Below are 19,003 nucleotides of genomic sequence, written 5' to 3'. Positions count from 1 at the left end.
ATTTGCTGAGAATGATGGTTTCCAGCTGCATCCATGACCCTACAAAGGACATAAACTCATCCTTTTTTACAGCTGCATAGTATTCCATGGTGTATATGTGCCACATTTTCTTAATCCAGTTTGTCACTGATGGACATTTGGGTTGATTCCAAGTCTCTGCTATTGTGAATAGTGCCTCAATAAACATACATGTGCATGTGTCTTTAGAGCAGCATGACTTATAATCCTTTGGGTATGTCCCCAGTAATGGGATGGCTGGGTCAAATGGTATTTCTAGTTCTAGATCCTTGAGGAATCGCCACACTGTTTTCCACAATGGTTGAACTAGTCTACAGTCCCACCAACAGTGTAAAAGTGTTCCTATTTCTCCACATCCTCTCCAGCACCTGTTGTTTCCTGATTTTTTAATGATTACCATTCTAACTGATGTGAGATGGTATCTCATTGTGGTTTTGATGTGCATTTCTCTGATGGTGAGTGCTGATAAGCATTTTTTCATGTGTCTGTTGGCTGTATGAATGTCTTATTTTGAGAAGTGTCTGTTCATATCCTTTGCCCACTTTTTGATGGGGTTGTTTGTGTTTTTCTTGTAAATTTGATTGAGTTCTTTATAGGTTCTGGATATTAGCCAAGACAGTGGCTTTTAACTCTTAATTCCTCACCTTTAAGCCAGTGTTTTCAGAAGACATCAAGAACATGAGCTCTTCCACTGATGTAAAAGTTTCATTGTAAAAGTTTAAGTTGGGCTGGGCACGGTGTCTCAAGCCTGTAATCCCAGCACTTTGGGAGGCCAAGACGGGCGGATCACAAGGTCAGGAGATCGAGACCATCCTGGCGAACACAGTGAAACCCCGTCTCTACTAAAAAATACAAAAAACTAGCCAGGTGAGGTGGCGGGCGCCTGTAGTCCCAGCTACTCAGGAGGCTGAGGCTGGAGAATGGTGTAAACCTGGGAGGCAGAGTTTGCAATGAGCTGAGATCCAGCCACTGCACTCCAGCCTGGGCAACAGAGCAAGACTCCGTCTCAAAAAAAAAAAAAAAAAGTTTAAGTTGGTAAAATCAGTTTGAAAATCAAATTTTCATCATCTAGTATGGGTAAAGTCCATGCAACAGATCATCCAACCATCCCACTCCTGATCATATACTCTGGGAACCTTCTTGCCTATGTGTCCAGGAGACAAGCACACTAGTGTTTATGAAAACTGGAGTCAACCACATATACATGAATAGAAAAGCAGCAAAATTGTAGTATAACAATAAAATGTAAAGCTTCAGCAGTCTAAAAATGAATGGGTGACAGCCGCACACACCAAAGAGGACTCCTGCACAGAATGTGCATCCTGGAAACATAAATGCAGTATGAGTTTACCGTACAAGAAGCTCAAAAACTGGCAAAATTAACTCATATTTGGTTTGGGGGTATATATACTTATTGTACAAACCTCTATAAAAATACAAAGGAATAATAATCCCAAGACCCAGGATGGAGGCTCTTTCTGGGGGATGGAATCGGGCAGCAGCCCAGGGTGATCTCACAGGTTCTGTGTCTTATGCCAGTGCTGGTTGCCCAGTTAGTTACTTGATTATGACTTCTTAACTGGAACAAAGCCATAGCCAATAGTAAGGAGGCATGTGACAGAGAGGACCAGGATTTCATGAAAATGGCCTTGGCTAGAAATAGGTCATTTGATCCTTGGCTCACTGGCATCTCTCTAGATTTTCTGGTATACAATGTTCAATCTGATGTGCAAGGCAATTTCATCTTGCAAAGGATTTGATGTGTTACATATTACCACACATATACCCAAATTAAACTTTTACAGAATTGGAAATACACATGGTTGGCCAAAATAAATTAAACAGGGAAATATTACATAGGAATAACCAGTGAGGGAACAGCAAATATGACTGCAAAACACAATAGGGCTGCTTAAAAAAAAACTTTAGAAGCACATAATAGAAGTGTTATTTAGAATCTGTTTAAGGAAAATAAATCTTGGGGCCACCAAATCACTAAGTTAAAGGAAAACTCAAGCTGGGAACTGCTTAGGGCCAACCTGCCCCCCATTCTATTCAAAGTCACCCCTCTGCTCACTGAGATAAATGCATGTCTGATTGTCTCCTTTGGAGAGGATAACCAGAAACTCAAAAGAATTGCAGCCATTTGTCTGTTATCTACCTGTGAGCTGGAAGCCCCTCCCTGCTTCGAGTTGTCCGGGCTTTGCTTTGAGTTGTCCCATTGTTCTAGAAGAAAGCAATGTTCATCTTGCATATGTTGACTGATGTCTCATGTCTCCCTAGAAGGTATAAGACCCAACTGTGCTCTGACCACCTTGGGCACAGTCATCAGGACTTCCTGAGGCTGTGTCATGGGTGCGTATCCTCAACCTTGGCAAAATATACTTTCTAAATTAACTGAGTCCTGTCTCAGATTTTTAGGGTTCACAAACCATAATGGTGTCCAAATCACTTCTATCACATCTCATTCAAAACCAGAACCAAAGATGTTAAAATTATTATACGATGCCCACCAAAAAGGTAGTTTTAGAAAAATCTTGTTCCTAGATTGGAGCTAACCATTTTGGGAAACTGCATCCAACCAAAGTTATTGGCATCATGCTAAGCTAGATATGTTGACTGAGGCATGAGAGTCACATTTTTCTACCTGAAAAGCAATCTGATTAGGCAAATATTGTTGAAGATGATATATGTGTTTGGACGAACGGAGGCAAGATGGTGCACTTCCGGGTTCTTCTTCACGACCAACTCTTCCCGCGCGCGCAAAAATGCAGCCGGCGCCCAGGGAGGGTGCAGACCAACTGGGCATGTGCCAGGTGACATCAATCCAAAGGGACCAAGATTTACTTGGTCGCACCTGTGGAACGCCCCCAACACGCCCGTGCCCCACCTATTGCCCTCCCACTCCTAGAAAAGCCGCTCTTGGCCATTGAGCCACACGGCCTTCTCACAGCCCCACTCCTGTCAGGATGTCGGGACTGTGGGAACTCCGTCCCAGAGCCCCACGGGGGGACTCTGCCGGCCTCCTTCGCCAGAGGCCGACAGACTTCTCCCCCACATCTTAGGTTACCAAAATAAACTTGCAGTTTTGCTGTTACCCTTGCCTACTCGCTGGTTCTTTTGCACTCTCTCGGCTGGTCTTAGAAAAAACAAATCAGTTGGTGCCGAAACCCCGGAGGAGACCCCTCCTCAGGCCTCTAGGGGATGAGGAACCTCCTCCTGCTCCCATGCCGCAGACGGACCAGGACCTGAGACCCGCTTCCCTCACTCTCATGGCCTCTCTTGGGTAAGTGCCCTTGTCTCCTATTTACCTCCCTTGGCCAGAAATCCTGTGCGGGTCCGAGGTCCATTTTGAGCCACCAAGTGGCTCGGGAGACCCATTCAGGACGGAGATGTCCGCCTGAAGGTAATCTCCACTTTGGCTCCATGAGCCTCCAGTCTGTCTCTGCTGGCTCCAAAGGACGCTTTGAAGCCAGGCAGAGATCCACTTCCATTTCCATTTTGTCCATTGTGTAAGTAAAGAGGAAACAAACGGGAAACCCCCCAGTCTCTGGGGTAAGTGCCCTTGTCTCCTCTTTACCTCCCTCGGCCCAAAATCCTGCACAGGTCCGAGGCCCACTTTTGAGCCACCAAGTGGCTTGGGAGACCCGTTCAGGACGGAGACGTCTGCCTGAAGGTGATCTCCACTTTGGCTCCATGAGCCTCCAGTCTGTCTCTGCTGGTTCCAAAGGACGCTTTGAAGCCAGGCAGAGATCCACTTCCATTTCCATTGTGTCCATTGTGTAAGTAAAGAGGAAACAAACGGGAAACCCCCCAGTCCAAATTTCCAAAGAGCACCCCCTTAGGGTGCCTCCTAGCCAATTTAAAAACCTTACAGCTCGAACAAGACCTTAGGAAGAAGCGGTTAATTTTCCTTTCCACTGTGGTGTTATCGACCTCAGCAATTTCTGCCAGCGGCTAGGCAAGTGGTCCGAAATTTACATACAAGGCTTTTGGGCCTTGAGCTCTCGTCCCTATACTCCTCCTTCTCTCCACCCCCTCCCTTCCTGCCCAGACTCCTCCTCCTCCCCCCATCCAGACTCCTTCTTCCTCCTTCTTATCTACTAGTAATCCACTCGGTCCCGGTGCCTCCTTCGGGGCCCCCAACTGGCTGTCTTGAGTCCCCTATCTCTGCCCACACCCTCCTACAGTGTTAGCACCTTTGCGAGAGGTGGCTGGGGCGGAGGGGGTAGTCAGAGTACATGTCCCTTTTTCATTGGCCGATCTTTCCAAAATTGAGAAGCGTTTAGGTGATTTCTCAGCTAATCCTACCATATACATAAAGGAATTTAGACACCTTTGTCAGGCCTATGACTTAACTTGGCATGACCTCCAGGTTATCCTAACCTCTACCCTAAACTGACTGAGGTTCTAACCCAGTATACCCGGTTAGATCCGGCCTCCCCCACAGGGGTCACCATTTTGGCGTCTTATTTCATTTCTCAGTCAGCTCCTGACATTCGTAAAAAACTTCAAAAGGTAGAGGATGGTCCTCAGACACCAATACAAGACCTAGTTAAATTAGCCCTTAAGGTCTATAACTCCAGAGAGGAGACAGCAGGCTCGCCTCAAACAGAAGTTACAGCTCCTAGCAGTGGCTTTACAGCCCAGTCATAACCCCAGGCCAGAGAGCACATACTCCGCAGACTCCAAGGTTACAAAAGGAGCCTGCCTGCTATAAGTGCGGCAAGGCAGGACACTATGCCAACAGGTGTCCGCAAGGTCCCCGAGCCCCAACGCAGCCTTGCTATAAGTGCAAGGCATCAGGACATTAGGCCCGTGAATGTCCTAACCCTCGTCCACCAGCAACCCCCTGCCCTGCTTGCCAGCAGGGAGGACACTGGAAGTCTGATTGCCCCACCCTGAGAACAGGTGCCGCGCCTCCACGTGACCCCCTTTCCCAGGATCCTGGGAGCTCCTTCCAGCTCCTACATCTGGACGACAACAACTGAAGGTGCCGAGACTCGGGGACCCCCATCACCCTCGCCGAGCCACGGGTAACTCTCCTGGTAGCGGGTAAGACAATTTTTTAATCAATAGCGAGGCTACCTATTCTGTTTTGCCGTCCTTCTCTGGACCTAGCCTTCCATCCAATATCTCTGTAGTAAGAGTAAGGCGAAAGCCATCCACTCCATGAAAAACTCCGCTCCTTAATTGCTACCTGGCCAACAACTACTTTGCGCACTCGTTCCTCATTCCCAGCTAAAAAGGGCCCCTATCGAAAGCAATCAGTGGAAATCAGTTTGGCTTTCAACTGCCTCAAACTTACTAAATTTTCTTAACTATCTCATACTCCCCAACCTTGCCAGGACCTTCCTTCTGGGTTTTGCCCATATTCCAACAAATGCTTCCATTCCTCATTCCTATACTAATATTGTGCCTTATTTTATTTTTCATCCGTGCATCCAAATACCAACCACAGGCCCCGACCTTAATGACGCCCCTTAACAGCAGGAAGTAGCCAGACAGACCACGGCTCCCCTTTATCACTATTATCAATAAAAGGTTGGACTGTTTGGACGAACGGAGGCAAGATGGTGCACTTCCGGGTTCTTCTTCACCACCAACTCTTCCCGCGTGCACAAAAATGCAGCCGGCACCCAGGGAGGGTGCAGACCAACTGGGCATGTGCCAGATGACGTCAATCCAAAGAGACCAAGATTTACCTGGTCGCACCTGTGGAACGCCCCCGACACGCCCGTGCCCCGCCTATTGCCCTCCCACTCCTAGAAAAGCTGCTCTTGGCCATTGAGCCACGCGGCCTTCTCACAGCCCCACTCCTGTCGGGATGTCGGGACTGTGGGAACTCCATCCGAGAGCCCCACGGGGGGACTCTGCTGGCCTCCTTCGCCAGAGGCCGACAGACTTCTCCCCCACATCTTAGGTTACCAAAATAAACTTGCAGTTTTGCTCCTACACTTGCCTACCTGCTGGTTCTTTTGTGCCCGCTCTGGTGGTCTTAGAAAAACAAATCAATATGAATATGAAAATTGGCATTTGGAGCATTTTTAAATCACATTTGAGACACCTTAGAAAAAACAAAGACTTATTTTCAAGGCATTATTGTTGTGGCACTGAAGTCTTGGAACTATTTGATCTAGTTACTGTATGTTCTCAACTGTGTTGCAACAAATTAAAGAGATCATTGTTATCAAGGGTATTTGCAATAAAAACTGAGAGATATTATTTTATCTCCTTCCTGTCTGAAACTTTTTCCCCCTCAGCACCCAAGGCTTTGCGATGTCACAAACTTTTAATCATTACTTTAAAAAGAGAAGCTGAAATCATTAAATAAAAGAATCAGATGAAAGAAGCTTTTGATTTACAAAATCCTGAAACAATAATTTTAATTTTGCTTTTAACATACATGCGAATTCTTTGAGAATCCTCCCTTCCAGAGGTGCAGCTTAATTCCCTCCTGGTGAGTGTGGCCTGGACTTAATGATGCATTTCTAACTGATAGAGGAATGCTGACATAACAGTTTGTGACTTGGGGTATTAAACATAAAACACATTGTGGCTTTCCACCTTTGCTCTCTCTGTCTCTAGAATCATGAACTCTGGGGAAAGCCAGCTGCTGTGTCATTAGTAGCCCTGTGGAAAGGTCCATGTGGCTAGGAAGTGAGGGATCCTGGGACCAGGCAACAAGGAACTGAGGCCTTCTGGGACCAGACAACAAGAAACTGAGGCCTCTTCCAATAGCCATGTGAGTGAGCCATGTTTCATGTGAATCTTCAAGTCTAGTTAAGCCCTGAGATAATGCAGCCCTGGCTGACAGCTGGACCTAGTGAGAGGCCCTGAGCCAGAAGAACTCAGGGAAACCTCCCTCGGATTCCTGACCATTGGAAACTGCAGGAGATGATAAATATTTGTTGTTGTGAGCTGCTAAATTTAAATAATTTGTTAAATAACAGAAATAACTAATATAGCTTCATAAGAGAGGAAACATTATTGCACTTTAATTTTCATTTGCTCTACATTTACTATTGAGAAAAGGTCTTGCTCTGTCACCTGGGCTGGAGTGCCTTGGAAGGATGACAGCTCACTGCAGCCTCAACCTCCTGGGCTCAAGTGACCTGCCCACCTTAGCCATCCCAGTACCTGGGAGTACAGGCATGCACCACCATACCTGGCTAATTTTTTGTATTTTTTGTAGAGATAGGGGTTTTGCCATATTGTTCAGGCGGATCTTGAACCCCTGGAATCAAGTGATTTGCCTCTGCCTCTGCTTCTGAAAATATTGGGATTACAGGCGTCAGCCATGGCACCTGGCTTAAATTAATTATAAGATATTAAACATTTCATTTGGTTTTAAGAGGTAAGAAGAATTTCAATGGCTAGATAAGATGTATTTTATTACCATTCACAGTGATTGTTTTATTTGAATTTCAATTTCCAACTATATCCCAATTAAACACAAAAGAAAGATCCAGGCCATGCTAGGCTGATTCTATCATGGCCTCCAAAAATCACCCCTTGGTCATTCACCTTCCCCCAGTTACTCAACCAACACTAATGTCGGTGCTGCTGTGAAAGGATATTTGCACATATAATTAAAGTCCTAAATCAGTTGACTTTAAGACAGGGACTATCCTGGTTTGGGCTGTCCTCATGTTGTGAGCCCTTGAAAGGACTGGGTTCTTCCTGAGCATAGAGATTCACAGTGTGAGAGGAATTCAGCATGAGTGGTTTCCTGCACTGTGGGCTTTGAAAATGGAGGAGCTGTGTGGCAAAGAACAGTGGTGGGAACCAGGAATTGAGTGCAGCCCTCGCCCCTCTCCATCTTGACAGTCTGCAAGGAACAGGGACCTCAGTCCTACAACTGCCAGAAACTGAATTCTGTCACCTCTGTATAAGCTTGAAGGAGGAACTCAAAATGAAAACACAGCTTTGGGAATCCCTGAACAGACCCTATCCACATCATGCCGGGATTTCTAAGGAGCTGTAAACAAATAAATAGGTGTTGCTTGGCTTGGTGTGGTAGCTGATGTCTGTAATCCTAACAACTGAGGGAATGACTCAGGAGAATCACTTGCAGCCGTGAGTTTGAGACTAGTCTGGGCAATTTGATGAGACCTTCCTGTCTACAAAAAAGGGAAAAAAATTTAATTAGCTGGGCATGGTGATACTTGCCTGTTATCCTAGCTACTCTGGAGACTGAGGCAGGCAGATCCCTTGAGCCCAGGAGTTTGAGGTAGCAGTGAGCCATGATCGTGCAACTGCACTTCACCCTGGATGACAGAGGCAGACTCTGTCTCTAAAAATAAATGAATAAATGGGTGCTGTTTAAAGCCAGTGTTTGTGACAATTTGTTATGCAGTCATATAAAATTCATACACAGGCTCAAAAGGTACATGGAATGAATTTATGAATTTATATACACACTAGTTGCATAAAATAAAATCTTTCTTACCTTTTCCCAGTGTTTTTCATTTTATAATTTTCCATGATGCAATTAAATTTTAATACACTCATATTTCATTTATTCAATCAACAAAAATTAATTTAGTGCCTATGATGAACCAAGTGTGCCCTCATATGCTCATGTGCCTTACACTCTATAAGTTTCACAAGAGTGAGATGGAGCCATTGGAGTGTTTTATGTGAAAAAATAACACACTCTGTGACAGAGCAGGAGCATCACCATTTCTGATAAGCCCCCTCGTTCTAAAGTTACCTTAATAAAAAAATGCCTAAATCCAAAGGGCATCAGCCTAATGGCTAAAGTCAGCACGGCCATAAACCACAAATAACATCTCCAACCAGAAACATTCCAAACTCCTGCCCGACCAGAGACATGCTAGCTTCGAGATAACGCCCCTCCAGCCAGGAAGATGTCTGCCCCAAGATAAACTCACCTCCTCCCAGAAACATTCCAACCCTGCCATAAAACTTCTCCCTCACACAGGAAGATTTCAAGCTTGTAATAAGCTCCTCACCCTAAAACCAATATATATTCTTAGTCTGTAAAAGAAAGTGCTCCTGACCAAAATTGGTCAGAAGACCCTGTCAGGTTTTATCTAAAGTAAACCTGTCTTTAACTGCCAAGCCATGTTTCATGTTTCTTTCTTCTTTCTTAACTCTTACACTCTAACTCACAGTAGCAGGACCACTGTGGAGAGAACAGTCATGTAGCAGGTAATGGGACAGTGCTAGAGGTGCTATTCAGGAGTGACAGAGTGGTGGGGACTCAGGGGAGAGGAGGAATCCTGAGGAATGAGAGGGATGGAGGGAAGGACTGGAGAAGCAGGAGGTGAGGAAAAGGAGCAGAGGGAAAAAATTCGAAAGCAGCAGAATTCTTAGGTTTAAACACATTGTTTAATAGATTTTTAATACATTCATCTACAGAGACTCAAAGGGTGTTTTTTTTTTTTGCATTTGGTCTTTAATACCTTATGTGGGACTGCCTAAAAACGAATTGCTTTTAATCAGGTTTAAAAAAATACTAAGTGTTCCTATGAAATATGCACACCACTTAGATGTGGTTACTTCCTAAAAACAGGCAGTGCCTGAGCACGGATGAGGGGCATTGTGACTGCATTCAGTGCTTGCAACTGTGAGGTGAATGAATGTACTAGCTCCTGGTTGCAACATACAGTAACACATTGTGCTACTTTATATTGAGGAGATGTCCTGGCCTCACACAGAAACTCAGGGCTATGAAATGAAGGTAATTTTAAAATACAAGCCAGAGTCACAGATATATAGTCTGAAAGAGTAAAACTTAGGAGCCTTGTGTGTCCAGTTGTAATGACAAAGTCACATTTTTTACAGATTAGCTTCCTGATAATTCAGGGGTTACCAAGATTCTGCTACTCATTATAGCTAATAAACAAAATGGAAACTGGTCTCTATTCTATCTCATGGGCTTAGGCACAACGTTTTCAGATTTAAACAAAAAACAACCCCTGTCTTTGCACCTCCATTCCCAGGACAAGCTCACTCTCTGGCACCAAGCTCCCTGGGGTGAGTTTTCTTCTAGAAGAGTCCTGGGGGACAGGTAAGGAGTGGGAGGCAGAAAATCTAGTTCAGGGACAGGGATTCTGGGATGAAAAGTGAAGGGAGAGGGCCTGGGTACATGCCAAAGGTTTCTGCCTGGTTTCTCAGACAACTCCTGGGCCAACAAACTCCCGGGGAGACATTGGGACAGAGCGCTTGATACAAAAGAAGCAGGGTAAGAGCAAAGTTCCAGGGCCCTGGAGCTTGGCTCTCTGGGTTTCAGGTCCCGAGGGCGGTGTCTGGGGTGGTGCGGCTCAGCCTTGGGGATTCCCCAATTCCCCAGCGTCTCTCTTCTCCCTCTCCCAACCTGTCAGGTCCTTTTTCCCGGATACTGAGGACACAGCTCCAGTGCTCACTCCCATTGGGTGTCGGGTTTCGAGAACAGCCAATCAGGGTCGCCACGGTTCCTGGTTTTAAAGTTCCCGCGGACACACCCCGACTCCGAGTCTCCACAGACGCCAAGGATGGGATCTTGGCGCCCAGAACCCTGCTCCTGCTGCTCTCGGGGGCGCTGGCCCTGACCGAGACCTGGGCAGGTGAGTGCGAGGTCGAGAGGGAAACGGCCTTTGCGGGGACGAGCGAGGGGCCCGCCCGGCGGGGTGCAGGACTCGGGGAGCCGCGCCGGGGGGAGGGTCGGACGGGTCTCACCTCCTCGCGCACAGGCTCCCACTCCATGAGGTATTTCGGCACCTCAGTGTCCCGGCCCGGCCGCGGGGAGCCCCACTTCGTCTACGTGGCCTACGTGGACGACACGCAGTTCGCGCGATTTGACAGCGACGCCGCGATTCCGAGGATGGAGCCGCTGGCGCCGTGGGTGGAGCCGGAGTATTGGGAGCGGGAGACACGAGGCGCCCAGACCCACGCAGATAATTTCCAAGCGAACCTGCGGACCCTGCTCCGCTACTACAACCCGAGCGAAGCCGGTGAGTGACCCCGGCGCGGGGCGCAGGTCACGACCCCTCTCCTTCCCCAGCGGTTGGCCCGGGTCGTTCCCGAATTTCCAGGTCCGAGATCCACCCCAAGGCTGCGGGACCGGCCCAGATCTTCGACCCAGGAGAGCCCCAGGCGCCTTTACCCGGTTTCATTTTCGGTTTGGGCCCAAATCCCTGTGGGTTGGTCGGGGGGGGCGGGGCTCGGTGGGCGGGGCTGACCGCGGGGGCGGGGCCAGGGTCTCACACCACCCAGGAGATGTATGGCTGCGACCTGGGGCCAGATGGGCGCTTCCTCCGCGGGTATGACCAGTTAGCCTACGACGGCAAGGATTACCTCGCCCTGAACGAGGACCTGCGCTCCTGGACCGCAGCGGACACCGCGGCTCAGATCTCCCGGCGCAAGTGGGAGGTGACCCGTGAGGCGGAGAGGGTGAGAGCCTACCTGGAGGACAGGTGCCTGGAGTGGCTCCACAGATACCTGGAGAACGGGAAGGAGACGCTGCAGCGCGCGGGTACCGGGGGCCATGGGGCGCCTTCATCTCTTGTAGATCTCCCGGGCTGGCTGCCGGCCAGGAGGGGAGGAAAACGGGAACAAAGCTATAATATCGCCCTCCCTCTGCTCCTGAGTGGGAAGAATCCTCCTAGGTTTCCGGATCCTGTACCAGAGAGTGACTCTGAGGGCCCACCTGCTCTCTGGGACAATTAAGGGATGAAGTCTCTGAGGGAACGGATGGAAGACAATCCCTGGAATACTGATCAGCAGTCCGCTTTGACCCCTGCAGCAGCCTTGGGCACTGACTTTATCTCTCAGGCCTTGTTCTCTGCCTCACACTCAGTGTGTGGGAGTCTGATTCCAGCTCTTCTGAGTCCCTCGGCCTCCACTCACGTCAGGACCAGAAGTCGCTGTTCCTCCCTCAGAGCCTAAAACTTTCCAAGAAATAGGAGATTGTTCCAGGTGCCTGTGTCCAGGCTGGTGTCTGACTTCTGTGCTCCCTTCCCCACCCCAGGTGTCCTGTCCATTCTCAGGATGGTCACGTGGGCACTGCTGGAGTGTCCCATGAGAGGTACAAAGTGCCTGAATTTTCTGACTCTTCCCCTCAGATCCCCCAAAGACACATGTGGCCCACCACTGCATCTCTGACCACGAGGCCACCCTGAGGTGCTGGGCCCTGGGCTTCTACCCTGCGGAGATCACACTGACCTGGCAGTGGGATGGGGAGGACCAAACTCAGGACACGGAGCTTGTGGAGACCAGGCCGGCAGGGGATGGAACCTTCCAGAAGTGGGCAGCTGTGGTGGTGCCTTCTGGAGAGGAGCAGAAATACATGTGCCATGTGCAGCATGAGGGATTGCTGGAGCCCCTCACCCTGAGATGGAGTAAGGAGGGGGATGAGGGGTCATGTCTCTTCTCAGGGAAAGCAGGAGCCCTTCTGCAGGGTCAGGGCTGAGCCCTGGGGATCAGGGCCCCTCACCTTCCCTTCCTTTCCCAGAGCAGTCTTCCCAGCCCACCATCCTCATCCCAGCCATCATTGCTGGCCAGATTGTCCTTGGAGCTGTGGTCACTGGAGCTGTGGTTGCTGCTGTGATGTGGAGGAAGAAAAGCTCAGGTAGGGAAGGAGAGAGGAGTGGGGCCTGAGTTTTCTTGTCCCACTGGGTGTTTCAAGCCTCAGGTAGAAGTGTGTCCTGCCTCGTTACTGGGAAGTACCATCCACACACACAGGCCTACCTAGCCTGGGCCCTGTGTGCCAATACCTACTCTTTATGAAGCACCTGTGACAATGAAGGACAGAGAATCACCTTGATGACTGTGGTGATGGGGACCTGATCCCAGCAGTCACAGGTCAGGGGAAGGTCCCTGCTGAGGGCAGACCTCAGGAGGGCAGTTTGTCCGGAACCCACACCCACTTTCCTCATGTTTCCTGATCCAGCCCTCGGTCTGTAGTCACATTTCTGGAAACTTCCCTGGAGTCCAAGACTAGGGGTTTCCTCCAGGACCTCATGGCCCTGCCTTCCCCCTGGCCCCTCACAGGACATTTTCTTCCCCCAGGTGGAAAAGGAGGGAGCTACTCTCAGGCTGCGTGTAAGTTGGGGACTGGGATGTGGAGGAGCTCACCCATCCCATAATTCCTCCTGTCCCACGTCTCCTGCGGGCTCTGACCAGCTGCTGTTTTTGTTCTACCCCAAGGAGCAATGGTGCCCAGGGCTCTGATGTGTCTCTCAGGGATTGTAAAGGTCAGACCCTGGGGATCTGAAGTGGGTGAGGGTGGGGCAGAGGGGAAAGGACTGGGTTATGGGGATTCTTTGATTGGGACATTCTGAGTGTGTGGTGTGCTGTTCAGTGTCACTACTTACCATGACTGACCTGAATTTGTTTATGACTATTGTTTTCTGTAGCCTGAGACAGCTGCTTTTTGTGGTACTAAGATGATGGAATTTCCTCATGCCTTCCCTTTGTGACTTCAAGAGCCTCTGGCATCTCTTTCTGCAAAGGCATCTGAATGTGTCTGCGGTCCTGTTAGCACAATGTGAGGAGGTGGAGAGACAGCCCACCCCCGTGTCCACCATGACCCTCGTATCCACGCTGACCTACATTCCTTCCCCAATCATCTTTCCTGTTGCAGAGAGGTGGGGCTGGATGTCTGCATCTCTGTCTCAACTTCGTGGTGCGCTGAGCTGCAACCTGTTACTTGGCTAGTGAAAATAAGAATCTGAATATAAATTTGTTTTCTCAAATTCTTGCCATGAGAGGTTGACGGATTAATTAAAGGAGATGATGCCTAAAATTAGAGAGAGGAATTAAAGACCTGAGAACCTTCCAGAATCCACCTGTTTTCTGTGCAGAGTCTGTTGCAGGTAGGGACTGGAGAAGGCTGTGGGGGGCTGAGTGTGAATGGGGCCTGTGCCCAGTTGGTGTTGAATCCATCATGGGCTTTATGGGGTCAGTCCTCAGCTGGGTCACCTTCACTGCTCCATTGTCTTTGTCCCTTCAATGGAAACTTGTCCTGCAGGAGCTGTGGTCACAGAAACTCAGACATCGCCCAGGGTGGCCTCTGCACACAACAGTCACTGTGCTATTGAGAGACAAATTTTGAGAGCCATTCAGCTCCTGCCCTAATAGTCCTCTTTCCTAGATTGTATTTTCCATCTTCTCTTTAACATTTCTGTTTTATTTTTTATGAATTTTCTATTTTTATGGATACATAACAGTTGTACATATTTGTGGGGTACATATGATATTTTGATACAAGCATATGATGTGTAATCATCAAATCTGAGTAACTAGGATATCCATCTCTTCAAATATTTATAATTTCTTTGTGTTGGGAACATTCTAAATCTTCTCTTCTAATTATTTTGAAATATACAATACATTATTGTTAACTATAGTTTCCCTATTATGCTACTGAATACTAGATCATATTCCTTCTATCTGACTGTTGTACCCATTAACCAACCTCTCATCAACCCCTGCCTCCCTACTGCCCTTCCCAGCCTCTGGAAACCACCATTCTATTCACTACTTTGTTGAGATCAATTTTTGTAGCTCCCACATATAGGAGGGAGTGATATTTGTCTTTCTGTGCCTGGCTTACTTTGCTTAACCTAATGTCCTCCATTTCCATCCATGTTGCTGCACCCAACCTTTTTAAAGGAACCAGTTTCTGGAATTAGCGGAGAGGAGGGATCCCATAATTTTTCTTCTTAGGTATGTTTCTGGTGGAACTGCTATTTTACTCTGCTCTCCTACCCTCTCTCCCTGCCCTGGTTCCAGTAATCTTGGTGTTGGCTCCAATCCAAACTCATGAATCTATAAAGCAGAGTCTAATTTAGAGTTATATTTGTTTGTAAAATTGGATCCATAGTCTAGATGTTTTCTTTCCTGAAGAGAGAAACCTGATTATGTGCTGCAGAGTGTGTGTGTGTGTGTGTATGTTGGGGGAGGGTAGTTGGTGTGGGGAGGGCACAAGCAGCCCTGTTGAGAAAAGCACAGGCCATCCCGAATGTCAGTGTGAGGGAACCTTGTGCTGTAGCTGTCACAAAACAGCATTTGGCCTGAGGCTATGTTAATAAAGCTATTGCATTTAGAATAGGGAGGTGTGCTACAGTGATCATTCATTCAACTGACCTTTGTTGTCTGACAGACATAGGACAGAGTGGTTTTGCATATGGGGAACATAATTGAAGTAAAATCAGAAAAATCTTTGGCCTTGTGGAGCATGTGTTCCAGTGGGAAGAAGCAGAGGGTAGATACACTATGAGCAGAGTAGGGAAGAAAGATGCTAGAAGGCAGCAAGTGTCTGCGGTTAGGTGATCCAAGGTGGCTGTTGTACAGTGTGGCCTTGTTGCAAAGGTGACTTTTGAGGAAAGATTTGAGGGACATGAGTTATCCATGAGGATGTCTAGGGAAGTTCTTTCCAGACAGGGGAACCTCCAGTGGAAATGCACTATGGCAGGAAGGTGTCTGGGTGCCAAGAAGAGCAAGGAGGCCAGGAGGGTTGGACAAATGGGATCTAATTAAACTAAAGAGCTTCTGCACAGCAAAAGAAACTATCCTCAGAGTGAACAGGCAACCTACAGAATAGGAGAAGATTTTTGCAATCTATCCGTCTGACAAAGGGCTAATATCCAGAATCTACAAAGAACTTAAACAAATTGACAAGAAAAAACAAATAACCCCATCAAAAAATGGGTGAAGGATATGAACAGACACTCCTCAAAAGAAGACATTTATGTAGCCAACAAGCATATGAAAAAATGCTCATCATCACTGGTCATTAGAGAAATGCAAATCAAAACTACAATGAGATACCATCTCATACTAGTTAGAATGGTGATCATTGAAAAGTCAGGAAACAACAGATGCTGGAGAGTATGTGGAGAAATAGGAACACTTTTACACTGTTGGTGGGAGTGTAAATTAGTTCAACCATTGTGGAAGTTAGTGTGGCCATTCCTCAAGGATCTAGAACTAGAAATACCATTTAACCCAGCAATCTCATTACTGGGTACATACCCAAAACATTATAAATCATGTTGCTATAAAGACACATGCACATGTATGTTTATTGTGGCACTATTCACAATAACAAACACTTGAACCAACCCAAATACCTATCAATGATAGACTGAATAAAGAAAATGTGGCACATACACACCATGGAATATTATGCAGCCATAGAAAAGGATGAGTTCATGTCATTTGCAGAGACATGGATGAAGCTGCAAACCATCATTCTCAGAAAACTATCATAAGAACAGAAAACGAAACACTGCATGTTGTCACTCATAAGTGGGTTGAACAATGAGAACACATGGACACATGGAGGGGAACATCACACAACGGGGCCGGTTGAGGGGTGGGGGCTTAGGGGAGGGATAGCAATAGGAGAAATACCTAATGTAGATGATGAGTTGATGGGTGCAGCAAACCACCATGGCACGTGTATACATATGTGACAAACCTGCACATTCTGCACATCTACCCCAGAACTTAAGGTATTAAAAAAAAAAAAAAAAGGATCTGTCTGAATGCTGTGCTGACAACAGAATTGAGAGGCAAGGGACGAGGGAAGCAGAAGGGAAAACAGTAGGAAGCCAGTGCAGTATTCCAGGCTGGAAATGTCGGTTGCCTTGACTGGGGTGTGAGCAGTGGAAATCGTGGGACGTGAGCAGATTCTGGATGCATTTGAAGATGGACTTCGCAGCATTTGCTAATGGATTATATCTGTGGTGTAAGAAAGCGGAATCAAGGACCCCCATAGTTTTAAACTGAGTGAGTAGAAGGGTGGAGCTGCTGTCAGTGGAGATGGGGAGACTCTGGCAGGCGCTTATTTGAGGAGGGGGCTTTGCAGGCATTCAGTGGAGGAGATGTCTACCAGTCATGCAGGTGAGGGAGCTGGGGTGGCAGTTGGACAGACAAATCTGGAGTTTAGGAGAAAGGACTGGGCTGGAGGACTCGATTAGGGAGGTCACAACTTATAAACGATACTTAAAACCTCAGGCATGGATGAGGGCACCAAGGAAGTGACTGCCTGTAGAAGAGAATGAGTGCAAGAACTGGGCCCTGGACCTCCAGTGCTAAGGGATCTGATCAGGCCACACTCAGAGCAGACTGCACAGTTCTGAACACCAAGTTTAGAAGGCACATAGACCAAGGAGTCCCAGACTTTACTGTGCACAGGAATCACCTGGATGTGATGCTAAGATCCAGGAAGTCTGGAGTGGAGCAAGAGATTCTGGATTTGTGACAAGGCTGGAGCTCATGCTGCTGGTCTCCAGATCACACTTGGAGTAGCAAGAACATCAGGATCCCAATGCCTGTGCATCAGCCTAAGCTGTAAGGCTTGGTAGGTAAGCGTTTTCTGAGTCTTGTGCATAATACTCTGATCCAGGGGGTTCTGGGGAGTGGCCTGAGTATTTCCTGAGCCTCCACTAGCAATCCTGTTGATCAGCCAGAGTGGGAACCACTGATATGAGTGATCAGAGAGTGATCGCTGGGTGGGTTTTGAAACCCTGTTTAAAAGTGGGTTTTCCCCTCAGAAAGAAAAGGGAAGACATATATCATCAAATATGAGATGTGATGTCCTTATTATTCTGTGTACCATGGAGTGGAGGCCAGGTAGATGATTCAAGATGTGGCTCTCAGCTCTGCACAAAGAAACCCCTGAATGCTGCTGTCTGACACTTGTGCACAGATTGTTACCTCACTTCTTGGAGCAAACACAGAAACCAAATTTTTCTAATTTATACATAAAGTAGTATAAATGGTATTGGGAGATAATTTTATTATGGGGAAGGCCACAGAAGCAGGCTTGAAACTGCACAGCCAGGAACAGATTCCACAGTCTACCCTAGGTCAGTTCCCTCCTAGTAACAACTGCCCCTGCTGCTGAGCACAGACACCACTGCTCACATCTCTGAAACCCTGGTACTGGACACTGGACCCTGAGGCTAGGACAGATGTCACTGCTGCACCAGGCAACTGGACATCACCACTGTCACTCAGCCATCTTTACTAAAATGCGTTCTGCACAGTCACAGCCTCATCCTGGGTCAGGGTCCCGCAGGTGGTCGTCTGACTGGTGGAGCCTAAGCCTCATGTCCATGACCAACTACCAGGGTGACTGGATCATAGTCCTGTTCCAGGGAGGGAGGTGGTTTCTGCCTCCTCTCAAGACTCTAAGTGTCGTAAACCAAAAATAAACCTCAAAGACCCCGACCCAACCCCAAACATCTTAATGGACACCATCGTCACCTGCGGCACTCAAAATTTAACCGGAAAGACTGATTGAGGCCATGATGGGAAGCAGGCATCGAACATTCCTCATTATGTCTGTCCTCTTCCCTTTTGGAATTCAGGGAAAGCTGACCAGCATTTAACATCAACACAGACCTTAAATATGATAAGAAACATTTACAATCTAATCTCTCTGAAACCTGCCACCTGGAGGCGTCATCTGCATGAGAAATTTGGTCTCCACAACCTCTTATCGTAACCCAGATGTTCCTTTCTATTGATAACAGCCAATTGCCAAACAGAACATTTTAAAATCTACCTAAAACCTAGACGCTCCCCACCCTCAACCCTGATTCAAATTGTCCTGTTTTTCTGGACCAAACCAATGTATATCTTAAATGTATTTGATTGATGTCTCATGTCTTCCTAAAATGTATAAAACCAACCTTTGCCCCAACCACCTTGAGCACATGTTCTCAGGGTCTCCTAAGGACTGTGTCATGGACTGTGGTCACTCATATTTGGCTCAGAATAAATCTCTTCAAATATGTTACAGAATTTGACTCTTTTCATCAACAGTGTGGAATTCTGATGTAATAAGAGGGTTCAAGTGCTGGAATGTGAGGGGTGGGAAAAGAATGACAAATTTTAATTCCTGAGCAGTGATCCAAGACAAGAAATTTATCTGGTACCTGGTAGGCATGCAGAGTGGCTGAATGAACCAGTGACTAAGAAATAATATATTTCCACCCATTCCCTTGAAAGTATTTACATCAAG

The 19,003-nt window shown here is 47.4% G+C and overlaps 2 pseudogenes; one reads left to right on the top strand and one right to left on the bottom strand.

Annotated features, from left to right (window-relative positions):
* LOC113219906 overlaps nt 1-10,731 on the bottom strand; it is a 14,133-nt pseudogene extending 3,402 nt beyond the window's left edge.
* LOC111534717 lies at nt 10,375-14,901 on the top strand (annotated as a pseudogene).
* The last annotated feature ends 4,102 nt before the right edge of the window (nt 14,902-19,003 follow it).

The sequence above is a fragment of the Piliocolobus tephrosceles genome, chromosome 5, assembly GCF_002776525.5.
Source record: "Piliocolobus tephrosceles isolate RC106 chromosome 5, ASM277652v3, whole genome shotgun sequence".
NCBI classification, from domain to species: domain Eukaryota; kingdom Metazoa; phylum Chordata; class Mammalia; order Primates; family Cercopithecidae; genus Piliocolobus; species Piliocolobus tephrosceles.
Note: the sequence above shows the minus strand (reverse complement) of the source record. Positions and strands in the feature narration are given on the sequence as shown.